The sequence below is a fragment of the Hirundo rustica genome, chromosome 11, assembly GCF_015227805.2.
Source record: "Hirundo rustica isolate bHirRus1 chromosome 11, bHirRus1.pri.v3, whole genome shotgun sequence".
Taxonomy (NCBI): Eukaryota; Metazoa; Chordata; class Aves; order Passeriformes; family Hirundinidae; genus Hirundo; species Hirundo rustica.
Genome location: NC_053460.1, coordinates 13,049,592 through 13,061,794, shown reverse-complemented (window position 1 = coordinate 13,061,794; position 12,203 = coordinate 13,049,592). Strand labels below are relative to the sequence as shown.

Here is a 12,203-nt window from a genome sequence, read left to right as displayed (position 1 = left end):
AAACAAACTCTTTCATCGTAACATGCTATTGCTGCTTCAAAACATTGGACTTTACATTCAGACTGAATTTTAAAATAGAATCAGTGGAATTTTATATTTTGGGTAGAAAAAATAAATTAAACTAAAGGTTTACATCTTGATAAACTCCTGTATGAATTTACTCCTGGCTCCCAGGAGCTGTTTTTATCAGAAGAGGGTTCTGTTTTCCCATTGAATTGCAAAAGGTCCAGTGAGTGAAATGAGAAGTAAATGTGTCTTTTCAGCAGTAAGAATGTTTCTGTTTCCCTCAACTGCTCAGTCAGACTTGATCCATGGTGGATTGAGTCCAGTTCTAGGAGTTTGGTTTCATTAGGAGATTTAATTATTGCATACTTTTGATTTTTAAGCGTTCTTTCCAGCTGTGTTATCTAGAAATCAATTTACATCAGAAAGAGACAATGTATTAATTCTCTGCATTTTATTATCTCTTGTCTGGAGGCTTCCAAGTACCTTGTAGAGATAAATTCTGTCCCTTTTTAAAGAGCAGGAAGCTGGGATATAGAATGAATCCAGACTTGCCCAAGTTCACAGAGAAAACTAAGCATTCTTAGCTAATTCTTAATATTGTGACGCAGGCCAACATTTCTGACTTGTAATAGTAACTTAAATCAGGGGCAAACTTCAGGTACAAGAGGGCCCCCACTGGTTTCCAAGGGGCTGCTTGCATGAATGAAATTGAGCATTCAGGGAAGGTATTTGCAGGATTAAGGCTCGACATATGGTGGAGAATTGGGAATTGAGCTTTATATATACTTTAAATAGATTCCCAATCCTTTGTGCTTCCCATTGTTGTGTGTTGTCTCTCACTCTGAAACAGGGCACATCAGACAGCCAGGAGAACTGAGCAGACGACTGGAAGGGAGAAGGCTGTCTCCTATGAATTAAAAAATCTAAAGGCTGACCCCCCCAAATCATACGCTTCCGTTTCAATAACTTCCATGGCTTTGATATCAGTGCTGTGATTCTATTTTGGTTTGTCTTCTGGTTTTTGAACTCCTGGGGTTGGCTACACTGACATCATCTCTAAATTTGGTGGGGAGAGAAAAAGGCAAGCATTGTTAGGGTGAAGGAGCTGGCACAGCAGCAGCTGCTGATTTGCTCAGTCAACACAGTCTATTTTATCACACGGCTTGAGATCGAAGGTTTCTCAACTATATTTTTAGCACCTTAAGTAAAAGCTTGTTTGTTTTTTGACTGAGGTGATTATACCCCTGATGATGCGCTACTGCTTGTTCTGCAAAATAATAAAGACTGTTAATCTTATGATAGACTCAGGGGTAAAAAACAAGCATCACTCAACCCTCTATTATATTACATTCATAGTCAGAATGTCCAGAAAAGAGACCTGCATCTTTTAAATCATTATTATCTCTGCTTTATTGTGCATTGCATTGCTTCCAGAAGACAAGAAATAAGTTGCCAGAGTCTCCTGTTAGTGCTATGCAATTTAAGTGAATAACAACACAGAACATCAGCAAGACCAGACCAGGGGATAAGTGTGTTTACAAGTTGTACCTCAGGAATATTTTTACTATTTATCCCTTAGAGAAAGGATTTGCAGCAAGAAACTCAGTACATTCAGGGAGTTCATTGCCACCTAAATAGCCCCTGCAGTGGAGACCATGGAGACCATAATTAATCATCACTTCCTGTCTGTGGTAGGTCACTGATGCGGTGGCAGAGCAGAGAACCTGGGCAGTTTGGGAGCCCTGTCCCAGTAACCTGCTCCGAGGCAGCTCTGCAGGAAGCCCAGTGCAGCAGGGCTGTGGCTGTGCCCACAGGGCACCACAGCAGTGCAGGAACAGTGACAGCACTGGGCTCTGCCCGGGCTCATCCCTCCGATGGGAGCAGTGGGACAGTACTGCAACTCTGCCTGTAGAGCCAGGGAATTTGGAAATATCACTACAACTCTGCACTTCTGTGAGTATGGCTCCTTCAGCAACTGAGACAGAGAAGGCTGATTATTTACCATAATATTATCTTTGTATAGATATAGCTAAGTTGATATAATGACATTTGGCCCTATCATAGCATTTGGTGTATAGTGAACAGCATAGGGGTACCATGTATGTAAAGCAAGTTCCTTGGGAAAGAGCCTTACCTGAAAAAAAATTTTAACCTTGATTTGTAGGGTCACTATTTGAAGTAACTGATGTGAATAAATCTTTCACCTTTGCATTATACAGGCAGACACTTGGTGAAATGGGAACAGAGGGGAAATCCTGGCTCCCAGTAGAGTCTGTAGGAGTTCTCATGTTACTTTAATTGGTTTAGGATTATACCCCTCAATGCTTTACTGGCTTGGGGTTTCCTACCTCTGTATGGATTCATCCCATAGCTGGGATCATCACATCCTATTTGTTGCAATTTTTATTCTTCATCCAAGTTGTTTTGCAACTGTTGTAAATGGAAGAATAAAAGATAAATCTATGGCAATGTCTTGTCTGTTTAGATAGAAAGGTCTTCAGGAACAAGGATTGCCTTTTACTGTCTGTTGCTATAGTGCCTAGCACAATAGGGGCCTGGGTCTTCATTGGAATCAATGCAGGATCCTCATTGCAGGGATAAATGTTCCTGAGGAGATAGGAAAATATAAGAGCTACTCTGTAATGCAGTCATGTGCCATAATGGAATAAAGTTTGACATCAGACTGGTCCCATTCTGTGTGGGATCACACCCTGCTCTGCAAAAACTTCTCCAGTACTAAAACGAATCCTTCACTGATGTTCTTGCAGTAGAACAGGTAATTTCAGAGACCCCCAGGGCTCCCAGTCCCATATACACATCCCATACTCTAACCAGGAACTGAATTTGGTGAAAAGCAGCTACACGGGGGTGAAACGCAGATAATATTTAAGAGTACAAGAGCTGCAAGACAGAATGAGAGCTAAAAAAATGTGTTGCTAATAAGAGGTGGATTTAAATAGGCAAGAAATTATCTGCCAGGATGGAATTTGGCAAGTAGACCAAACTTAATTATCTCATGTCATCCAAAATGCATCCTGTCCATCTGAATAATGTTCTCACAAATGGAAGTAGGCAGAAACTTTCCAGTAAGCACTACTTCATTAGAAAATGCTGAGCTATTGAGACCAAAAATATGTCACGGGAAATTCTATGGGTCTCTGAGCTTTTCTGTTGGGTTTTGTATGGCCTTCCTCCAACTCCAGGGCACTGAGCAGGCTTTCTGAAGCTCAGCTAGGTGCTCAACCTAAAATCTCACGTATCTTCCAGGTGTCTTTGGTAGAGCTGGAAATTCCGAATTTCTGAGATCTTTGACCCAAGTTTGGGCTACTGCTGCTTTGACTCCATTCTTCAAAAATCTGGATACCTTAATTCCTGCCCCAGACAGTGGACGTGGAAACTTGGAAGCCCTAGGAAAGCTTCCCCAGAAGTGGTTCATTCTTTTGCTCCTCCAGCAGCAGTCACTGTAAATTCCAAGCTTGCTGGTTAAAGTGACTGTCCATATTTCTGAGGTTCCTACTCTGTTGGTAGGTGAGAAACAAGCAATCCCAAGAGTGCTGAGGCTCTCAGTTCTGCTGTTTTCAGGAAAAAGTTCCTGTTTCCAGGTTAATCCAAGATTTTTGCAGTTGGCTCCAGACAAAATAATCAGCAATAAAACAATCTATTTTTTCCAATGTAAAATTTTCAGAATTTTAATTCCATTGAAAATTTTGAGAATCTACTATTTTATTTTCATTCAAAACAAAAAGGTGGAGCAGAAATCTTGAATTTGGGTGAAAGCATCTGCAGGTACCATCTGGGGAATTACTCAGTGCCTGCTCCTTGGACTACTCCACATGCTCCATGCTGAATTGGTAGCATCACTCCAAACCTCTCTGCCTGGGGGTTTGCCATCTGAAGTTGTTTGAGTGAGTCATTCTCAGCCTGTGAGATGTGGCATATCCACGCTGAGAGGTTGATAATGTTTGGCACTTAATGCTTGGTGCTGTATTGTTTACACTAGAGCCATTAAATGTTCTATAACCTTCAGATATCCTGTTTTTCAGCCATGACTTTTGCAGTGTCAGGCTGTGTTGAAGCGCATGAACAGTATGTTCAGTCATGGTGTGTGCAGAGTTCAAAGCTTTGTGACTGTTACACAAAACCTCCCTGTGCTTTCAGAGCTATAATCCTTCCTCTTGACAGAATCATTAAAAATAGCTGTGGATGTTAAACATGCTCCCTGCAACCCATAACAACAACATTTCATTGCATCAGAGTTAATAGCTGCGCGAGGACTGAGCACTACTGCCTAGTGCTGTGTGGCAGAGCGCTTGCAGGATCAGGATTGGAGAGAGCTTTGGCCAGGACTGGATTGGAAGGATTGGAAGCTGTCAATACCCAGAATCAGAAAATTCAGAAAGGGATAGTGAAGACCTTATTCAAGGCAGTGAAATGGAATTTCCTCACCAAATGTTTTGCCAAAATTATATTAATGAACAGTTAATCTGGGAATTATTCCAGCAGATCCTGCACAGAGACATCAAAAAGGAAATGGTGAAGGCATCGTTTTATGTATAACGAGTGAGATGTCAGCACTGTGCAGTGATTTCAGCACGCTGGTGCCTAACAAGAGAGGAAAGGTATATGCTGGGGGAAAGAGCAAGAAGAAAGAAAAGTTTCAGACAGTATTTGTTTAAAGAAAGAAATCCATCATATGGCTTTTTAAAATGAGGATAAAACTACACTCTCCAGCTGCATACAAATGGGAGAGCAGCTCACATATTAAAATGGATCTGGGACTTTCAAGTACTTCACTCAATATGCAGAAAATTATACTGGATGTTGACAGCTTTTCTCCACAGAGAAGACAGCTGTGGGGGTCCTTTTATTAGACAGCATAAAAAAAATCCTAAAGTGAAGTTTTGCCAAGTAAATAGGCAACTATTCTATAAAACAATCAAGTGCTGTTTTTATTTTGCTGTTCAGTGTGGAGTTTGTTACATTTCCTGCAAATAATACAGAAAACAAATCCCTTTTTAGGACTGTGGGAAGTACTCACAAATGACAAATGGTGATTGGTACACAAATATGCTGAGCTGGTAATGTCTGTGTTCTCCAGAGCCTGTGAATCATCTGACAGTGCCAGTGTGATGTTAAAGTAGATAAAAATATTTTCCTTTTCCACTCTGGAACAGAACCAGGGAACCTTCCTGATAATTAGAGATGACGCCCTGTGAAACCACAAACCCTGTCCCTGGTCAAAATCTCTGTCCAGTTCCACGTGTGAACTCTGCATATTCCATGTGTGAACTCTGCACGTCACGCTTATTCTCACACGGGTACCCCTGGAGAGAGCCAAGCCCTGGATCCAGGCACTCAGAAGGATGTGCTGGATTCCAGCTCCCCTGGAACTGCCTCACCTCATCTCTCCACGGGATCAGTGTAGCCCTAAAGGCAAACTCACTGGGTTTAGATGCACAGAGATTGCTGTGGAAGTCCTTTTGCTCAGGAATGGCTTCCTGCATATCCCTGTCAGCTGATGGTGAAAAAGCCCATCCTAAAATAGTTCTTCAGGGATTCTTTGAGTCTTCTGCAAGAACAGAGGGAAAGCTGTTTAGAAAAAAAATAGTTTATACTGTTGAAAGTGATGATTATATCTTTCACAAAATATTTATGATCCTTGTATGAGCATCTGGGACACAAAACAGTTAATATGCAAACAACAGAGCCAACTGGGATATTACAGAACATCAGCAAACATATACAGTATAAATTTGACAAGAGAGATAAAAATCAGCCTGGCAGCTCTTAATTTCCATTTCCACTCAAAAGGCAACTTCCCAGAAACAGCTGCACTATTCCCATGCTTTACCTCTCTCAGATTCAGGAAGGGCCTTTGCATTTCAGGGAAGGAGTGCATCCTCCCTGAAACTTCATACATTAGCTCTCTTGGGTTTTCCTCTCTTAATTGCTTTCAATCAGAGCAGAGGTTTCTTTGTTGTTTGTCTTTTTGTGTTTGCTTGCAGAGCTACAATTAAACATCAATTACAATTTGGATAGGTGACAATGTAAGACCATTTGTGTTTAACTGTCTTTTTCAAGTCTTGGTAACGTGTTTCAATCATAGTGACTGTTATCAAGTAGAAAGCCAAATACATCAGATATAGATGTTATTATTCATTTTAAAATGATTGCCATTTAAGAAAAGCAGAAGGACTGATGAAATTGATATACTGAGAGAGTTTTGTAAATCTCTGCAAAGGCATAGGAATACTTTGCATAGTACTTTATGAAATTTGTCTGCAGCTAGTTCTTATTTAAAAAACCTTACACAGGTTCAAAAATTCATCCCATTTTATGTCTTTATAATGTATACTTTGTTCTTCATTTTCTATAGTGGTAGAAATGAAAGGCTAAAATCATCTCCATGGCTTGTCGTTTCACGGGTTATTGCACTGGCTCATTCTTTAGCTTTTTGCCACAAAGACCCTTTGAAGCTTGCCCAGTTGTCTCTAACTGACTTTTGTGTCTGACCTCCTCCTGCACTTAATTGAGAGCTATTTGCTAACTTAAGTAGTCAGTATTTCATTTTCTGTTAAATTTCCCCAACCCCCTTTTCCCATGTCTACACAAGGACCAGATCCTCACCCACAGCACAGCAAGGTGTGTAATACAGTTGCTCTTCCCTGATTCACCTTCCTCTATTCATCTCCTGTGTCCACAGAGCTGATCAAGGTGAGACAATTTATTGCCACTTCATTGACTTGTGCTACATTCCCACTGGGATTGCAGTGGCACCTGGGGCTTCTCAGTGCTAGAATGACATAAATGTTTCATAAAGTAAATGTAGAGAAGGAAGGGAGGCAGGTAGGAGTCAGGTTGCTCAGAAATGTTGAATAATGAGACTGGAAGGAATGCTGCAGGTCCCTGTAAGCCGAAATTCCACGCTGATGTCTCTATTCTGTCATTACATGAGGCGCTCCACGGTTGTTAGTTCTGGTGGGCGTTGCACAGTAAAGATGCATTAGAGTAATTAGATGGTAATGACAGAAGATCATGAGTTAAAGATGCTGTGAATCCAGTATACACATCTGAAATTGTTTGGAGCTGATGTGGGAGGTGTATCCACATGGAATTTGATAGTACCGATATTGTAATTAAAGCTGAGGAGAGAGATGAGGTTTGTACTTATTTCTTACTGCTACCTGTGAATATCAATTAGCTCATGGAACCACCTGACCTTAGCAATAATCAGCTCTGTTACATAGAGCAGAAGGGAAAATGTGAACTGCCCTCTAAATATTTATTAAGAAAGCCGAGATGAAAAGAGCCTGGTTGTGGTAGAGAATAGAGGTTCCTGGAAGCCAAGCTGCCCCCTCCGTGGTAGAAGGAAGATCAGAATCTTTCCAGTTTCCTCTGCTTTGTGGAGGACAAGGACAATTCTGTCACCACAAAGGCGACAGAGACACGCCTGGTTTGGCACACAAATGAGTAAGAGAATGTCAGGTCTGCAGAGATTTCTCTGAGACTTTCTATATTCCTGCTTGCCTTCCTAACTGCATGGGCTGTATGGAGACGTGACTCCAGAAGGCCAAAAATGAAAGCCTGAGGTCAAGAGTGTCCCCACATCTGGACACCACATATGTTAGTTTTTTTCATGGGTTTCACATCACCCTCAGAGAGAAGGGAAATTATTACTTCATAATTTGTGAGATGAGATGAGATGAAAAGGTACATTGGGAAACCCTGCATTTTTGTATTGGAGGAAGCCCTGAGAATTAAACTAAACAAAACTAAAATTCTAGTCCTACATCTTAGGCTGCCTGGCAAAGTAATCCTTTTCTCCATTCTCACTTGTAGCTTAGTGTGGGCTTTGGGGATACCCAGAAAATTTGGATCAGGGAGAAATTTAAATGTCTGGTTTTTACATGTAGCAAGTAAAGGCTGTGGAGGAAAGGAAGATTATATCTGCAGCATAACTAGGTAGCTCTGTTTCTTTCCCTGCTAGGACCCGGTCTTGTTTGCTGCAGTCAGGAGCAGCCTTCCTAATGGTTTCCTGCTAAGGCTCATTATTGAGTTCATGTTTTCGTCCTTCTCACATCTCCCTCACCTCCTATGACAGTCCCCTCCCCAGTCATGAGGATTCGGTCACCTGTGATACACAGGCTTTGGAGTCAGTGTGGAGGGACAGGCTGTGTTAGAAACGAGGTGTGCTCTTAATCTCCTCAGGTTGACTGCAAAGTAATTCTCCGAAGAGGTGGAAGAGCACGACGCTGCTGTGCAAGGGTGTCTGGCTGCTGCCCTGCTGGAGATCCATGAGCAACAACATCACGGCAAGTCCTCTTTCTTCTTTCCTGACAGCTCCACAGCACCTGTATCTTAATCAGTCAGTGTCAGACAGTGTCACAGGCTCTGAGCGCCGCTCGAAGCAAAGCACAGCACAAATGCCTCCCTGCTGCTGGTAGCTTAGGTTACCATTACCGGGCTGAGCTGCCTGATGTAACACTCCTGTGCTCCAGACGGGCTGAAACCCTCACAAGTGTTGGCAGCAACACGTGTTCAGACCAAGACGCCTCTAGCTCTGGGCGTTTCTGTGCTCCTGTCAGAGGCACCACGCCTGCGCTGCTGGGGACAGCACAGACAGGGAGCAGAGGTGCTGGAGAAGGGGCTGACCAAAGGAAAAATGGTTGCTGAAGTCACTGATATAATTTTAGTCATACATGTTATAGGGAAGGACGAATTTCTGCATATTTTATATGAAGACCTTACATGCCTCTTGGGCTGTCTGGTTTGTAACTTTTGACTGGCACGGTTTAAATCAGAAAGGATGGAGGGGAGGTCTACCTTAAATGAAATGGTGACATAAGATTTTTAGCAGAAACAATCAAATAGCTGACTAGAGGGAATAATTGTAGCTCCATCAAAGTTAGAGTGGTTTACTGTTTCCAGCAGTGAGCCTGGCATCAAAGAGAATCCTAAACCTGAAATCCTTGGAAAGGAGTGGGTTATCAGCAGATACAAATTGACTCCTGCGGAGAACAAAGATAACATTTTGTGAGTGGGACAGCCTGGCTTTTCCCAACTCAGGGACAGCTTTCCCTTCCTGGAGCATGGAGTGATTAAGCTTGGCCTTTCACCATGTTAACACATTTTCCTCAAGGCCCTGTACCTCCAAGGTTGGCATAAATAAAGCTTTATTTTTTTTTAAGCATTATATAAATTACGTCTGTTCGGAGGGTCCTGCTGGGAAAGTTTTCAAGTGAGTTAAAGCTGTGGTGTTAACACAGGGGCTGGTAAACTGTGTTCACCCGTGAGCACTGAATGAATATTCACAGAAGCTTTAGTAAAAATGTGGTGTTTAAATGTTTTGCAGAATAAGAGGCACCAATGACAAACTTCAGCAACCAAACTTTCTGTTTGTTGGCTCCCATTTCATGGGCCCTGCTGATGCTGTTTAGGCCTCTGCTGGGTGTGGAAAAGAAACAATCGTTTGGAGCTGCCCCGCTAGTAACAGCACAGAAGGGAGGCAGAGCTGCTGCCACAGAGCTGATGGAAGGAGACAGTTGTGGTGGCTGATAGAATTCTAGTTGCACACGTTGCAGAGAACAAAGTAAGTTCAGCAAGTGTGGAAATGCAGAGTGATGACAGCTTTACACTGGGTATTCCAGCTCGGCTGGGTCAGTCTTCAAACAGAGGCTCTTATGTGCAGAGCAGGGAGTTTGGGGTCTCAGATTTATTGCTGAGGGTATTCCTTCTGTCCCCTTTTCCAAACAGAAGCATTTCGCTCTCTCCCAGTTAGGATGTGCCTCAGATGTGTCCTCCACAGCACAGTCCAGCACTCAGCAGATGTACCTGTGCCCTCCTGCTGGATGACACAACAACAATTCCAGTCACCTGCAAAACACAGACACAAATGCATGCAGAAATCAGTGGCACGTTGTGTTTTTTTTTTTTTTTTTTTTTTTTTACAAGAACAAGGCCATCCACCCATTTGAGCACTGGCAGGATGGAGACCTTTTTTAGAAATAAGATGTTCAGTAAAACAGTATGTTCAATTTTAATTTTTTTAAGTCCTGTAGAGGTTGTAAATATTTTGGAAGTTAGAAAGAATACAGAAATGCTCAAGTACTGCATATTCAGAGGCCACAGATTTAGTACCATGTTTTATGAGGCTACTTCATAATTCTTTTCAGCTGCCCCAACAGTAAGCAGACAGTGGTGTTTCTGGGGCTGATTGCAGAGGTCACAACCTTGTGCGCACAATATATTGAACAATTCCATCATTCCTGCCTTCAAAGTGAATTTAGACTGACATAGCAGAATAGAAAAAAATGCTTAATAAACTAAGGGTTTTATTGCACACACACAGTCTCATAGGTATGCATTCAGCAGAGTGGGCATGACTCTATAATAGGTGCACTAAAAAAAGCCATCTGTTTGTATTAATATCTCCTTTCACCACACGGAGTAAAAAAGACTTTTCCAGTTATTTTACTCTCCATCCTCACCACCTTACATTTGTTTGACTATAGTATAACCTCAGCAGAGAAACCTTGTTATGGGAAGTGATAAATATGAAATTTAAGAGAATGAATGTTTCATGGGCAGGAGCAGAGGCAGTGCACTGAGCCAAGCGAGGGAGTCAGGAGACTGTGCCCTGGCAAGAGCGGCCTGTGCCCGTCCTCTGGTGAGGAGAGGAACTTTCCACTGTGCTGCCCCTCCAGCCTCCTCCAAAGAGGAGCAACCAAAGCAGGAGCTTCCAGGGGCCTGCTCATCAGCCCGGATGCTGAATCAGCCCAAGAATATTTAACTACAGCAGAAAAATGGATCACACCAGAGGATTTTCTCCTTGAAGGGAACTTCACACCGTTCTGATTAGAGATGGAAATTTCTGAGGCATTCTAGACTTCTTTAAGAGGTCTCAGCAGTTTAGTGGAATTAAAAATGGAAGCCACGGTCACCTTAGGCATAACCATCAGTTAACCCTGAGATGTGATAAGATTTATAAGGAAAATCTATCAGACCTTCACCGCTGTGAAAAGATCTAAAAAACCCCTATTTGATAAAACATTCCCAGTCTTTAGCACCCTCCCATTCACAGTACCTTTTATGAGAAAGAGCTTTAGTATCCCTAATTTCAAGATGAGCAGCTGAACTCCAGGAGGCTTAGACCAATTCCTCCAGGATATCAGAGTGCCTCAAAATGTTTGAGAACCTAGGCCCCACTGACCCTCTAGAGGCCAGAATGAAGGATGGGAAGCAAAACCTTCGATTCAAGGCCTTCATGCCTTAAATGTTGATCATAAACACAGCACCATCCTTGTGCTATAAGGAAGTGCCTTACCATAAATAATTCCACATTAGCAACGCTTGCAGCTAATGCTTTTGCTTTGCAGTCTCACTGTTCTCTTGTTATGTTGCACAGCCATTGCAACCCTACTTTTCAGCCATATGTTGTCAGTCATATTTTTGCCTCTTGTTGCATTGCTGTCAGACTCTAAGCTGTTTATGAGTCCCTGAAATGTGAAATTTTGGTCTTATTTAGTTTTGAGCTAACCCTGTTGCTTAGATGCAAGAATATCACATTTACTATACAGAGAGATTCATTTAAAACCCAGTTGTGAGTTACACTGAGGAATCTTCAGCAAACCATGACAATAAATAATGAGAGGATGTTTGCCTGGAGGACTCCCCTAATGAGGTTTGGTCTTAGGCAGGCATTCTGTTTAGAAGTCAAATACTTTGTTCCTCGAGATTTTCATGTTTCTCCCTATCTAGCAGGGCTTCCTGTGAGGTTTCGTTAATAATTGACCTTGGGGTCACTCATGATTACATATAATGCAAAAAGACACCAGGAACCTATCTAGGGGGAAAATAATTCTATATACAATTCCAATGTCTAATATTTATTTATTTTTAAACAAAAAAATCTTATTAAGATAGCAGTTTTTTTGAAACTAGGCATAGACTAATATGCTTAAAAAGAGACTACAGATAGCTACGAGTTAGAAAATATTATTGTGGCCCACATTTGTTCAGAGGAGGATTTCTGCTCTGAGGCGCACCTCGTTGTATCGTTAGTCTCCTGAAGGTTTTCTTCTCAAATGGATTTTCCTAAATGAACTCTCTCACTTCTGTAACAGTGGCATTTGCATTAGTTCACTCCCCAAAAGCCTCTTTCCTCTGCCAGTGCCAGCCTCGCTGTCTGCTCCCTCAGT

The 12,203-nt window shown here is 42.0% G+C and overlaps 1 long non-coding RNA gene across 1 annotated transcript in view; it reads left to right on the top strand.

The window, feature by feature from the left end:
• LOC131378623 (uncharacterized) overlaps positions 1 to 8,318 on the top strand; it is an 83,233-nt gene extending 74,915 nt beyond the window's left edge. The window contains exon 3 of the long non-coding RNA XR_009208220.1: positions 8,215 to 8,318. This is a non-coding gene — a long non-coding RNA (uncharacterized LOC131378623). The remainder of the gene's footprint in view (positions 1 to 8,214) is intronic.
• The last annotated feature ends 3,885 nt before the right edge of the window (positions 8,319 to 12,203 follow it).